Source organism: Pseudopipra pipra, chromosome 4 (assembly GCF_036250125.1).
Source record: "Pseudopipra pipra isolate bDixPip1 chromosome 4, bDixPip1.hap1, whole genome shotgun sequence".
NCBI classification, from domain to species: domain Eukaryota; kingdom Metazoa; phylum Chordata; class Aves; order Passeriformes; family Pipridae; genus Pseudopipra; species Pseudopipra pipra.
Genome location: NC_087552.1, coordinates 4,343,134 through 4,357,422, shown reverse-complemented (window position 1 = coordinate 4,357,422; position 14,289 = coordinate 4,343,134). Strand labels below are relative to the sequence as shown.

The following is a 14,289-nucleotide window of genomic DNA, read 5'->3' as shown; positions in this document are numbered from 1 at the left end:
TGGGAAGTGACGTTCTGAACCTGATTACAGGCACTTGTGTGCAAGACTAAGAGGTCAGTTATGTTTCCAACAGCACTACACTTCTGGTCTTCCATGCTTAATTCCTAATGTACAGGCAAAAGGTGCAAAGGTAGAGACAGACATGGAGCAGTGTAAGATTGCACCTACTGCATTGCAGGGAGGAGCACTGCCCTTCCATTGGACCCATTCCATAGGAAAAAACTACCTTTGCAGACCTTTACAGTTATGATTAAACAACTAGGATCTTGATTAGGGTGGATATAAAGCACTGATCACTACTGAAAACACTTTGTAGGAGCTTTCTTTATGTTCTTATTCCAAACTCAGGCAAGTAAGATCTGCTTATTTAACAGTGCATTGTTTAGATCATAGCAAGACTATTTTTCATTATTAATCAGCACAATGTTATTAATCAGCATTAATTGGCACCCAGTATCTGTTTCATTGGATGAACGTAAAGCAGCATCTCTGTGACTTTGTTTAGCTTCTAGTAGTCATGCCACCAGCATCTGAAACCCTTTCAGCTGCACAGATCATAGTTTCCACATTTTACCAAACTGTTCTGTGAAACTTTCATCAGCGTGACATGCCAGCATGTTTTTAATAGAAAAACCAGATATTTTTGCATGTCGTTTCTTGGTATACTTTATGCACATGATTGCTTTTAACATAATATTTGGTTTAGTATTTGAAAAGCAATTGAACGGCATAGTAGATTATCAGGGAGCACTGGGCAAAAACATATTCTGCTGGACTGACCCAGCTGTTGAACATGTCTTTTTTCAAAAGCCCTAAACCCATGTTAAGTGCTACATCTTATTTTTCGTGCACCTCAGCAGTTCCTGGTTCTGGCTGGAAGCGTGAGCTGGGAAATGACTGTTCTCTCAGTATCCAGAGTTTGGCCATAGCCAAGAAGTCCTGGAGCTGTAACAGTGTATTCTTTGGGGTGTATTCAATATTAAACTAAGTTTCCAAACGTTTCTTGGCTCTCCAGCCATTAACTGGACCTTGAAGTTCCCATTTTTATTCAGTGGCGGGGGGCTAACCCTGCCATCTGTTTTGACAAAGCTTTTCCATTGCCTCTGCACAGCTGACAGAACATGAGGCATGTTAGGAGAAGGTTAAGTTCTCTTTCTGAACCACCAAGAATTCTCTGAGCCCTCAGAAATCTCATCAGAACACAGCTAAGCAGCTAATTGTTAATCTGTTTGTGATGGATTTTAGTTTGCCTTGAGCTTCAGGTCTTAAAATCTTCCTAGATCCCTATCTCTTGTTCTCTGAGCATCTGCCTACTCTTCGTTCCTTTAGGTCAGAAATCTTTACTGAGTGGAAAATCATAGCTGCAGGCATTCTGGGGGAAAAAAAATAAATTAAAAGACAAGATCACTTCTGCTTTTGTCTTCTGCACTTTCCGCCGTGCTGAACAGTCCCAGCTCTTAGTGGACCCATGAGAATCAAAGGAGATTGATGAGTGTTGCCAGTATTGATATTATTAAAACAAAGAAAGAGTCCAGATAAAAAAGCAGTAATGAAAAGCTCCAGTTCACCTTGACTTTTCAAGTGAGCTTCCCTAATTTCTGTGGAAAATACGTACTAACCAGACACAACTGGTCTTGCACAAATCCTCTCACAAGAATTGAAGATGCACCAAGCTGTGTCTGTGCCACCCCGTGCTCTGTGAAGAATTAACAGTTTCCAGATGTTGGCTTGGAGGGTGCTGACACAACTCCTGCACAATTACAGCATCACACAACAATATCAGGAGAAGGATCAGCAGCACAGAAGAACAAAAGCCAGTGCTGTTGTAACTTCACTTGCCCAGCAGCACTGCCTTGGGCCTCGGCCAGATCACACTCGCACTGCAGCACCAGAGAGGCAGCAAGCTGGGAGGTCACTGCTTCATTGCTAGCATTAGTTATCATTTCTGAAATGCTACACAGCTACTTAATGCCAGGATTAGTAGACAGATCTTGTTGGAAACTGTACAGTGGTGTAATATTAAACGCTGAAATTCATTTTCTCTTTCAATGTATTTAAACACATCAGTTCCTTTCCTGAAACGCACAGTTCTTCATCCTCGCCTTTCCTGTTTGTCCTCACTTACAAAACCATGAGAGAAGAGAAGAAGAACGTAAGAAAATTTAAAAACTGGTCATATCACTCATTTTTTTAACCATTGTCAGATTAAGTGATAAATCTTTCATTACAAAAATGAAAGACTGGCAAAATACTACTGACTAACAACAGTAGTATTCTAAGACTTGAGACAGACCTAAAGAGGATTAATTCAAATTTCTCCTAGCATATCTGAAAATTTGATATTTTTCAGAGATATCATCTTAAATATAAAGAGGAACATAAGGAGTTCTGCACACATCCCATTTAGAAACTATTCCTTCATCTATGAAAGCAGAGACAACGACTCTGTTGATGTAAATGACAATAAAAGCAGCTGCTGATTTGTGGGTTTATTTGTATCTAAAAAGGTGACCATGTAACAGCCAGTTAAACACAAGAGGAGAAGAGGAGGGAAGCCCAGGGCTAGGAACCATAAAACATTTAAAGGGCAAAGCTGAGAAGGGATATAATTTGATCCATTTGAGTCCATCTGACATTTTTACATCCACATTTAACTAACAGGTCGTTAATATCCACGCAAATGTAAGCAAGGGAATTCTGAGCCGAGATGTCTTGTTCAAAGTCATAAAACCTTTATTCACACTCCGCTTGTACATCAAACATTTCATAACTTGGCAGTCCAACTGCACAGAGCGGAATCAGTCAGCATCTGTTCCCAAAATTCTTGCACTGCTATGGAAAATAGCAATTATCACTAAAGATTTTTTCCTCAGAGAAACCTGGCTGCACATGAGGGGAAAAATCAGACAGCGAGCTGCGTGTGATAGGGGCTTTTAATTTCCCCTTTTTGGCTTCTAAGTAGAAGAGACTCCTTGCAACTGAAGTCCTTCTGCAGATTATGACTTCCTAAAGAGCCACAGGAGGATTTACTCGTCCAAGTTCTCTTAATTCAGTCCTGTCCCATTCTGAAACATTCCCAAATGCTGAGGTCAGCAGATAGCAAGAACACATGTCAGAAGAGACACGTTCTTTTTCATTCAGGAGAAGATACCAGACATCACTCTTTGCAGCTTCTCAGAAAGCCTCAGCTTCCCACTTAAAACCAAGGTTCCTGCAACTGAGTTTCTTTGTGCAGACTGTGCTTTATCATGTACCATATAAAACAGAAAATAAAGTGGAACAAAGTACACATAAACCAGAATAGTATTTTTAACACATTTTGCCATTTTCTTGTCAAATTTAAGAAGAAAACTTGTTTTTCAGACCTTTTTTTTAAAAAAAAATAAAATTATCCCAAACAAAATTATACCTTCCCAATTTCAAATCCATTTGCTACATGGCTTTAAGATTTTAAAGAGTATTTCTATAAGGTTTTAGTTTAGGTATGACTGAAGTTGTAATTCTAACAATAGATACTCGTAAGTCTAATAATGTCAGTGTTGCAAATATATGCATTGATTAAATCTTCAAGAGTGCTTTCACTGACTTTGAGCCCTTATAGTTCTGATCTTGATAGTGTTTTTTATTCTATAAACAACACTATGGATGTGGCGTAGTAGTGAGTCTCATTCTGAACTGGGCTTAAACTGCTTAAGGCTTCTTTTACATCTTTCCCATGCTAAGAGAAGGATCCCATAGTACCTTAGTCTCCTACAGCTGAATGGTCTGTTGTGAAAGTCCCAGTGTTTTCAGAGGCAAGTACAACTTTAATACAGTGTTTTCTTAAATTAAACATTATTCCTGAAGGTCTTTAGCAAAATAAGCAAATATGTATGTTAGTATAAAACACATTCTATATGCACAGGCTTATTTCAACACAGTGCTACCAGCAATAATTCAAATAAAAGGATATGCAAGGCAGAAGCTGATAGGAGACAGAGCCCAGGCTTCGGGATGAGTGGCTGAATCAACAACATGACTAATGGTGTGAAATCTCAGCTGAGAACACATCTTTGCCAAGTGCCACTGTAAAAGTGACTGGTGAGAGCAGGAAAACTGATGATTTACTTTGTCAGAAGCGTCTCTGAATGTAAATGCAAGCAGAGAGTATGTTCAGCACATCCGAAAATCAAACTGGTTGCCCGAGCTCAGAGCAGTCGCTGCCCCTGGATCAGGCTGTGGGCTGGTGTGTGCCCTCGGTGAGCTCCTCTTGCCACAACTCCAAAACATGCCATGTGTGACTGTGGGCGTGGCCATTTAGTGCAGCAAATATTTTTCAAGGTCAAACACTTCAAAGGAGTGTGGACACAGCCACAGCTATCAGAAAAAGTCTGGTTTTAATTATGGAACTGCTCAAACAACTAACATCTACATCGGATTACTCTGGGTCCATGACATGCATCTTAATATTTCTTTAAGTGATGAGCTGTGTTTAACAAACTGTGATTTAACATCTGTGATTTCAGTTTTACTTGTAACTGCTCTTGAAAGTTTAATTACTGCTGCCGCTTGTATATGCATTTCCTCTGTGTTACATGCTAAATAAAACTGATTCGCTTCAGACAATTCCCGGGGCTTTAAAAATAAAGAGCCTCTTCCAGTCTAAAATGGCTTTAAGTCACCATGAATTTGTTGGTGCGTCAATGTTATGACTTAAATAACCTCTTCTAACTAGCATTTACCTTCTGTCATGTAATATGTATGACACATTACCTGTCTTCTACTTTGCCAGCCTAAACATAGCAAGTTTCCCCATCTTTTTTGCATATGTCAGATCAGCTGATGGATTGGGCCAAGCCATCTTTAATAATTTATGTTTATGTTCTTCTCCCATTTTCAGTTCCCTGCCAGGTGTTCAGAGTAAGTTTTGTAGGAAAGTCTGTGGCAGGGATTTTTTTCTCTGTGGTACATGGCACAGTCTAACCAGATCACCAGTCCCACTCAGAAAGAAACATGAAACTCAGACTTCAGGATCTGATTGCACCTCTTGAATTCAGAATAACAGTGATAATTCAAAGGTGAAAATAAAGTTACCCCCTTCCCCCACAGAATTAAGTCATTCTGTCTCTGAAAACTGTTGTGTCCCCCCATTTCTCTTGCTGTTCTTTGAGACATGTTCCTGCAGGAGAATATTCTGCACCGCATGATGAGCTCATTATAAAAGCTGCTTTCAACAAAATTTCCACATCCAGATGGCATATGAGTTATAACCTTCCATCATGGACTTAACAAGCCGTGGGCTGCTGTTAATTGTCACTTCCAGGTTTCAATGTTTATAAGCCACTAATAAAACCTGCTGTTCTTCTCAATAACAAATCAGAAAATTTCAATTTTTAAAGATACATTTTGCACCTTACTTTCCTTCTCCCTCCTATTAAATCTCTGCCATGACCTTCTCCTGTGCATTTCTCATATAATCAGCAACAGGTCGAATCTTAATATGTTATTGAGTTTTTCTTCATACCTTTTTCAGGCAAAGCTCCTCAAGGGAAGAACTGTAGGCCAAAACCCTTCTGCTGTATCTGCTCATTACTGAGAAAAGAACTTTTCCCCTTCACGTTTATTGTTGTGAACCAAATGCAGAGTCCCTGGTGAATAACACGCAAACAGAACGTGCACAATGTGAAAATGCATTAAATATTTTATTCTATTTTAGCTGCCTGTTAAGATACCTTACCCCAACCAGCAATTTATAATCATGTGAAAGAGGCAGCTTCCTGAATTTGCATAGTTTAGGAACAGCAAAGCAGAAACAAGGCGGTGAGTGAGGGTAATTACTTTAAAACAACATTAGAGCCGAGCTTAGTGGATCAGCGCAGCGTCTGCAGAGCTCTGCCCGTCAGTAATTGCAAAGCCTTCAGAGGAGGCCCTGAAGAACATGAGCTTGTTAATTGCAGAGTTTTGATTAAATTAGCTGTCAGATAATTGTAAGGCAGGCTTTCAGAGCTGCTGGAGAAAGTTTTGGGTACATAAAACAAACACTACTAGAATTACCAAAACATGGCCCCAGTGTCAGCACCGTTTCCAGCCCAGGACTCCTCTGCTTCCTCATGCAATTAATAAGAGCGTTCAGCACCTCACAGCCAGGCAAGAGCAGCTTCCCAGACACAGGCAGCTCCCTTTGGCTTAGCCAAACCTGGCCAGACAAGCTAGGAGGGCTCCGAAATGCAGGGAGCGTGTGCAAAGAGAGGGGAAAGTGCTGAAAGCAGGGCCTCAGAAGGTGAGGATGTGCAGACCCCCAGTCATCACATTCTTCCCCCAGCACTGGGGAGAACAGCCCCAGGTCATGCCTCACAACCACAGAACTGCTTGGCCAGCCTGCCTGCGGATGGGATCTCCAAGGGAGTTACTTTCACTCGCAGCTGTAAAACATCTCCATGGCCTGGAAAGAAGCTCCCCCCTTCAGCCTTCAGGGTATTTCCCAGCACAGAGTGCAGCTGCTTGGGCCTTGTGCTGGGAATAATTTGGAATTACAGCTTTGAAAAGCCTTCCCTTTTTATAGTCATTTGGAGACTAAATGCAATTGGAACTCACCGCAGAGGGGTCAGATGAACCAGCAGTGAGGTTTCGTGCTTCCCCTCCACACACATCAAAGGCAAACCCAAACAAAAAGGCCTTTCTTTGCCCTCATAATTGGCCCTGGGCACAGGCACCATTCTCTCATACAGGCCTCTGGAAGAAAAGGAACCTGATAATGTCAGCTGAAGACAGGGAATTCAGTAAATGCACCCCAGCAGTTACACAGATGCCTTGTATGCAAAGTAGAAATAAAATCCAAGCTAAGTTACTTTTTAGACTATCTTCCTCTTGATTCCTAGGCTGCTGGAGCAACTCCTGCTTTGCCTTTAGAAATCTCCTCTCCTCTGACTCCATGCACTAATACAGTTGGAACTAAATGTATGTTGCATATTAAGATGTATGCACAGTACACTCATTTAATCACTCATGAGCTTCCTGAACTGTGTTATATTTTATCTGTTTTCCTGAGTAAATAATTCAGGAAAAAAAAAAAAAAAAAAAAAGCTGTGTTCTTCCAGTGTCTTGGAATGTGTATTTTGGGGTAAGGAAGTATTATGTTGGATTTACTGTTCTTCGGGATGTCTGTCTCAGTTACTCAAGATCAAACCCAAATTCCCCTGCCCGGGGGGAGAGTGGGAATCACAGTAACCCAGGGTTACAATTACTGAAGGGCACTAACCAAATTCAGTATTTTCTGTGGAATAAATCAGCTGTCCTGAATTTCCTTCCACACATTGGAAGATATTATACACCTACTGAATTGGTATCATTGGCTTTAAGTTTATTCCTGATGTGCATCTGGTCTCTGGGATATTCTGAAGCAGCTGCTTGCAGAACAGCGTAGCGCAGGTTTGGGAATATTTTCCATACCCTTAGGGATTTGAGTCAGATTTTAAATCCTACGGGAGATGTTACTGAGGACAAAAGGAGTTGTGAGCAAAACAGAAATGCCCCCAAGTCTTCAACGAGAAGCACAACAGTTATTTCCACTATTTAATAAACACAAACATCCCAATTGACGCAGCATGTTTATATAAAACACGGATTAGCTCTATTAATTATAGTTTACAAATGGGTTGAATATTCAAACTGTTAACCATTCTGTAGTATGGCTAGAAGGGGTTCTATTTAAATGGATTTCCTTGGTTTATCTAAGAGGAAACATCTCTGCAGCAGCTCTGCTGGCAGAGGCAGCTCCTTCAGGAATCTTCTTTCCAGACATGTTGGGCCAGCTTTTCTCTCAAAGGTCAGTCCTGCAAACCCTTTTGGGGCCTGTTGGACAGTCAAGGCAGATAACCATAACCCATTTCTTGAGTTTTTTTGATCATTTAACTCTTTCCTTTTCCACACTGATTTTTTTCTCATATATTTTCCAATGTCAGCAGGCCTTCAACATGCAACACAGGTAAGACCTGTTCTTAGCAGCTGGAATTTTCAGACTTTCAGCTGCTATTCAAGCCCCTCAGATTTCCATGCAAGCAGCTTTAGCATCTACCCAGAAAACATTTTACCAAACTTCCTGAAAAAACACACCAGTCAAGACACGGGAGCTCCCCAAAATTCTCATTCCCTGTCTCAGTCACTGAGGCCAGGCTCCTTTGAAAACCTGACCCTAAAATTATGATTTCCCTCACTCTCTCAGATGTTTGGAATCCCTACGTAATCCAAATTGCATACAGCAGAGGTAATCCTGGGCTCAAAGGAAAGCAGAGCTGAAAGGTCAAACAAATCTCAAACTATGCTGCCTCAGGCCTTTCTGCTTCCAAAGGAGTGCCTAATGACTTGTTCTTTGGGAACACTGGAAAGAGATCAAATATGAAGGCATGATTAAGAGAAGAAAAATCTTCCACACCAATTACAGCTTCCATGCTTCTGGCCAGAATCCATAACCCAGCTTCCAGGGGCAGCCCCATGACTTCTCAATTGCCTTATCCTGCTCAGGGTCAAAAGGACACAGATTCAGGCTATCAGCTTGCTGTTTTATAAGCTTGGAAAGAGAGAAATTGGATGGGCAGGCAGCCCCGGAAATTCTTTTGGAACATAACTGGCACTAAAAGTTTTCCCAGAAGAAAATGATTCAGGTTTCAAAATTTTCTGTGACTGAGGAGCACACGCAAGCTCGTGTTTCCCTCCAGCTCCTCATCGCTACTGTCTCCAGTACCATCACAGCTCCAAAAAAACCCCCAAAACACAGAAAATTAGAAGAATGTAACAAATTCCACCACTTTTTAAAGCTCTGCATGCTCTCATTTGCCAGCCCACTGCTTTCCAACACTAGTCATCCTGCTCTTCTCTCTGTATTTGTCTGCTGCCCTTTTGGCTGACAGAGACAGAATTGCTGACATCCATCCCAAAAGTGTTCAAGGAGTTCTCCAAAGCAAGAACTTGTGCATTTGCTCAAGGCTGTCCAATGATTTGGAGAGTTTCAAACCCTGGCAATGCTGTCAGTATTGCCAGGTGAGTGAGAAACATGTGAGTCCGTGGTTAGGGCATGAGAATTTTAGTCAACACGGCAAAGACATACAGGGAAAAGGGATTATATTGTAATGTTTAGAACTGCAGTAATAACTGCAGGGATTTGAGGAGGAACCATCACTTGCAGCTGCCTGTAGAGGACCACAGGTTATGGAGCACTTGTACAATGAGGCACTATCCATCTTTCAGGGTTTGTCAGCAATACAGTGGATAAAATCCACAGCCCTCACAAGTCTCCTCTGTGCTCCAGTAGGTTTGTGGCTTTACCTCCACATCACTTGAGCACAGGAGCAGTTCAAAGGCAAGGCAGGAGGAAAGGGTGCAGAGACAATTCCAGTGGCCCCAGCTAGAAGAACAGCTCCTCTCATAAAACATCCACGTGGCTGCTGTAATTTGAATTAGGTGATGTCTTGTTCCACAGAAGTCAGAGAGATGATCTGGTTTCGCTGATGTGATAAAAAGCAAATGGAATCACCCATGCTTTTCTCTGCATGGATCACAAGCAAAAAGAAATCGGACCGGTATTTGAAGTTTGCCAAGCACTTTCTGGTTTTTCACTTGCTGGCTTATCCAGCTGCCATCAGCAGTAGGAAGAGCAGAGTCAATATGGATATTTCCAGTTCACTAGCAGTAATTAGATCTGTGGGCATGAACATAAATCCAAAGATCTGACACCCAAACGGCTGCTTCTTGATGTATTTCTATTCATTGTCTCAAGAGCCCTCTTCAATCTCCTGTAAAATTACGTATCACATTCGGATTAAACTCTGGGATAAGTTCCTTGTCTTTCCACTTCACGCCCATGGAAAGGACTTGGCTGGGTTACACATCAAGGACGTGATCTACAAATATGAGACACGGCATGAACTTCCCTAAGTGGTAAACAGCCAGCCAAGGTTACTGACACCTTCAACTAAATGTCTGCCTCCAAGCAGCCACCCAAAAATACAGTTTGCCTTAACAGAATCGAAGAGACTTACAAATGGAATTTCCTTTTGGATTTCCTTGTTTCCTTACCAGAGGACGAATGCATTATTTCTGAATTACAACTCTGCATTTTGGCACAGTTTAATGGAGTGGGAGGACAACAAACTTGTGTCCTGTGAGGGAGGAATGCAGCAGGCAACCATCAGAACATGGGTGTCACCGCAGCTCTTTGCTTTGTTTTGAAAGCTTGTCAGGAATAACTGGAAAATGGATACTGAGGGGATGAAGAGCCAGCAGGAAGACTCATGACTAGGATAAACAACACAATACAGTCAACAGCTGTCACATTCTATGATTTCTTTATCCATATTAAGAATCAAGTATTGATTACCCATAACATACAGCACGTTTTACAGTGTAGCTCCAGGTTTGGGGGGTTATTTTTTTGTTTCCAGCACAAGGACATCTGCAACGAAGTGGGGCAAGTGCTGACACGCTTGACACACACAGAGGCGTCCTGCAGACAGCCAGGAGTCTTATCAAATCACAGACACCCCCCCCCCATATGCTCTTGGGTAAGAAAATGGATAGGAACTATTTCTACAAAACAACATCAGTGGACCAAAAACAAAGGTGAAAAAAAATAAAGCTTTCCATGATATCTTTTTTTTTTTTTTTCAAAACAAGGAATGCTATTACATTTCACAAGTTACACTTCAAGTGACAAGCAAAAATATCATCACATAGTATTACAAGCTCTTACATTTAAGGTTTAAAGCAAAAGGCAAAAGAAAACTTTTGAATTTAAGCTGAAATACAAATCTGCCTTGTGACTTTGAGCCATGTCTTGTCCTCTTTGTGCCTCTATCAGCCCAGCTGGAAAGTGTAATAATAAATTAAGAAACACAAAAACAAAGAACAGGTCTCCAATGAGATCCAGATGCTCCATTAAACTGCTGTTCCCCTCAAACACCTCCCAAACCATAGCTAAACAGAAATATGCCTGACAGCTGGATTTCAAGCATGCATGTGAAACCATAGAAATGTCTCTATTTTCCAATGATTAGAAGCTCCCACGCCTCTTCAGGAGCTGGAAGCACATTAGCTTCTCCTATCCATAATAAGGTAATTATAACAGAACTGCACTGATGCTACTTCAAGAGTAAAGGATCATACACTTTGTGATTCCCTGTTTATACAGTAACTTATTGTGTGGTTTACCTTGGCCAGGCAACTTGCACACTGAGACTGCTGAGTGTTACATGAAATTCAATCTTCCCACTGTTACCGTGGCTCTCTCTGGCTTCTACTTCCCTGCCCTTTTTGAACTTTATATGGGGTTTTCTCGTCTTTACCTGGTTAGATCACACCGCTTTACCAAAGGCAGTATATTGTTATTGTATGTACTTACAAAATGATGGCTGGAGCTGAATTTGAGCACACAAGGAATTATGTCATGAAGTGTTTTAGTCAGAGCTTTAGCTGGATATAATTTTGCTTCCTGCACAAAGAAATGAGCAGAAAATGGGAGAAAACTGTAGTGCTGCCATGTAACTAAAGAGTGATACCATAATACACACGGAAGATATTAAATCTGCATGAGTGTCTACAACACCGCTGCTTCGTGTCTGTGGTGTTTGGCTTTGCTACAGCAACTTCCTTTGCAGTATAATTTTTGCAAGAGGCGTTTGCAGCACACACCCCCAAACACCAGACCTCCTGCAGAACGCGTTTGTCACTTCTGTGGGCTCAGATTGCCCCGTTAGGAACTGAGAGAGAAGCACACAACAAGGGGCTGCTTCAGAAGCAGCTCCTTCTTAGATGTTAAGGAAATGCCTGTGGAGCCCTTATTGCTGTTGAAGTAGTGTTACACTACTAAGGAATCTGCTCCAGTTGAAGTGTGACACCTACAGAGAAATGCCTTGGTGCAAACAGAGAAAGGGTTCCCAGAGCATCCCTTAAAATGAAGATTTCCTGCAACTTGGGAAAAGTGCTTCTGAGCTTTGCTGGTGTCCTTGAGGGTTATCTTCTTGCCTCACTAGCAAAAAATCATGATAGAATAAATGTGCCCCTTTTCTCTGTAAAAGTTAAGGCCACGTGATAGGACAGAAGCAAACATTTCTCTCAGAGCTTAAATTATCAGGAGCTCTTTGCTAGGTAAGCGCAGTGCCCCACACGCTCCGATTGCTGAAAACAGGATACACTGATGGAGCAGATTTCAGGCTCAGCATAACTGCACAGGATAATTGCCCTCTCCTTTAAAAAAGCCATCATCACTTCGATAGACTAGCAGGCTTACAGCTGAAATCACAGACCACGGGTGCTTGCCAAGGGACACAGAGAATGTTCGAACGCTGCAGGCGACATTGCTAAGTGGCAAATGACAAAAAGGAACCAGGGGAATGAAAACTGATTCGTACCGAGCGGGTCTCAAATGAAAGCGCAGCCGCTGTCTGCAAGCTGGGATCCGTCAGAAGCCCTAAGGCACGTGCTCCATAGGGATATGGCTTCTCGCATCCAGTTCCCGAGATTACAGCCGATGGCCCTCCCGTGTCCCCAGCTACGGTCCCACAGCTTATTGCCACCTGGCGGCTAAGAATATTTAATGCATCCCACCTCTAGTCGTGGGATGCAAATAGTTCCAGGAGAGTGTATTTTTAATTTACTCACTCTTTCAGACCAGCCCCTTGCCATGGAATTGCACGGGAATGCGGTGAACACCCACACCAGCAACTTCTACTGCAGCTAAATGTCTGTTTTCTAGAAAAGTCTAACGTAGCACGTACCCAAAGCAAGTCCCTGGTTCCAAAGCAATGTGGAATCACAGCAACACGAAATCACTCACAAATAAGACACGTCAGAGGGCATTACTCCTCTGAGGGAATGCCTGAAAGATTCAGCACAGCTCCTCACAGCAGGCAGGCGGGGCTTTGAGACACACAAGAAAGATGTGTGGTACAAAAGGATTGAAGCACACACATAAAGTTGGTACTTGCACTGATACTGGTTTTGCCTTGAGGCAAAACACTTAGTTTTTCTCCTCTGGCTACAAGATGCGATACAGTTACGACCAGAAATACTGTTAGTTGAAAAGAGTGAGTGTTAATTTGAGAAAAGGCATCCTTCAGCTTCCAGCTGAAGAATGACATGTAGCTAAGCACAACCACCTGAACTGGGATCTGCACCTCAGCATTTGTACGATGCCTATGGCTTATCACATAGAAAAATGTTAGAGATTACTCAAAATAAGGTCACAGGCGTTTGCTCTGAGACTTCCATCTCTGCTCTGCGTACAGCTCACTAACTTAAAGTGTGGGAATAACATTGGTACAGGCTAAAAACAAGCTCTGTTTTAATAACAGCCTGAACCTCGACCCCGAGAACACAATGCAGCTTTCTTATAGGATCATAAAAATTACCACCCACCCCTCTGCATCTGTATTTCTCAAGCTGGCCTACCCCTAGCCCATCCCACCCAAATTGGGCAGCTGAATAGTTGTGGCCAGGCAATTTCCAGTTCAGATGCCAAACAAAAAATAGGCCCTTTAAAAGACAAAGCCAGATGTGAATACCAAACTGTGCAAGTGCCCAACTGAAAATAACAAAATCATAGGCTTGGCCTTGCCCCACCCATTCATTTCGGGTGGAACTCGCCTACAAAAGTTAGTGGGTTTGACCTCGGCTTTAAGAGATGAAGCTAGATCATACTGAGCAGGGCCTTTGATGTCAGTAAAGTTAGGCCTGATTTACCCCATCATAACCAAAATTAGAATGCAGCCCAGGGGTAAAAACAGCTTTTAAATCCCCCAGGCTAGTCCTTCCCTCTGCAGGTTTGTGGCTGTTCTCCTCCTGTCACCTATTCCTGCGACTTGGAGTATTGCATTGTTTCCTTCTGGCCACAGCATAGGAGAGATTCTCAGGGTCACAGTTATCCTGGGACATTGCTCAACGAAGGGAACTTTTCTCCCACATTTCTCATATGTTCCCATCTATCTGCACTGTCTTCTGATTATTTACCATCTCCAGCTCGGCAGAAACCAATTGGGCAGGATAACCTACATTTTCTCCAAGTCTTCAAAGTCAGTGGGTAGTTGTGAAGTAAAAAAATATGAGAGGTGAAAATACAAGTTGTATATACTTCGTATATCCTTCTTTAAAAACAGGATTCTCCTGCCAAACAGAGGGATTAATAGAAGTCTAACTATTCAGGGAAGGAGACACTGTATTGGGGACAGAAAGGGTGATGAAGTAGGAGCAGGGAAAAGCCTAGATCAAGTGAACAGAAAGCAAGCCCATTATTGGTTCTGGCTGCCAAAATATCTTCCCATA

At 42.1% G+C, this 14,289-nt stretch overlaps 1 long non-coding RNA gene across 2 annotated transcripts in view; it reads right to left on the bottom strand.

Moving 5' to 3' along the window:
- Positions 1–14,289, bottom strand: part of LOC135412678 (uncharacterized) — a 123,246-nt gene that overhangs the window by 11,933 nt on the left and 97,024 nt on the right. The window lies entirely within an intron of this gene.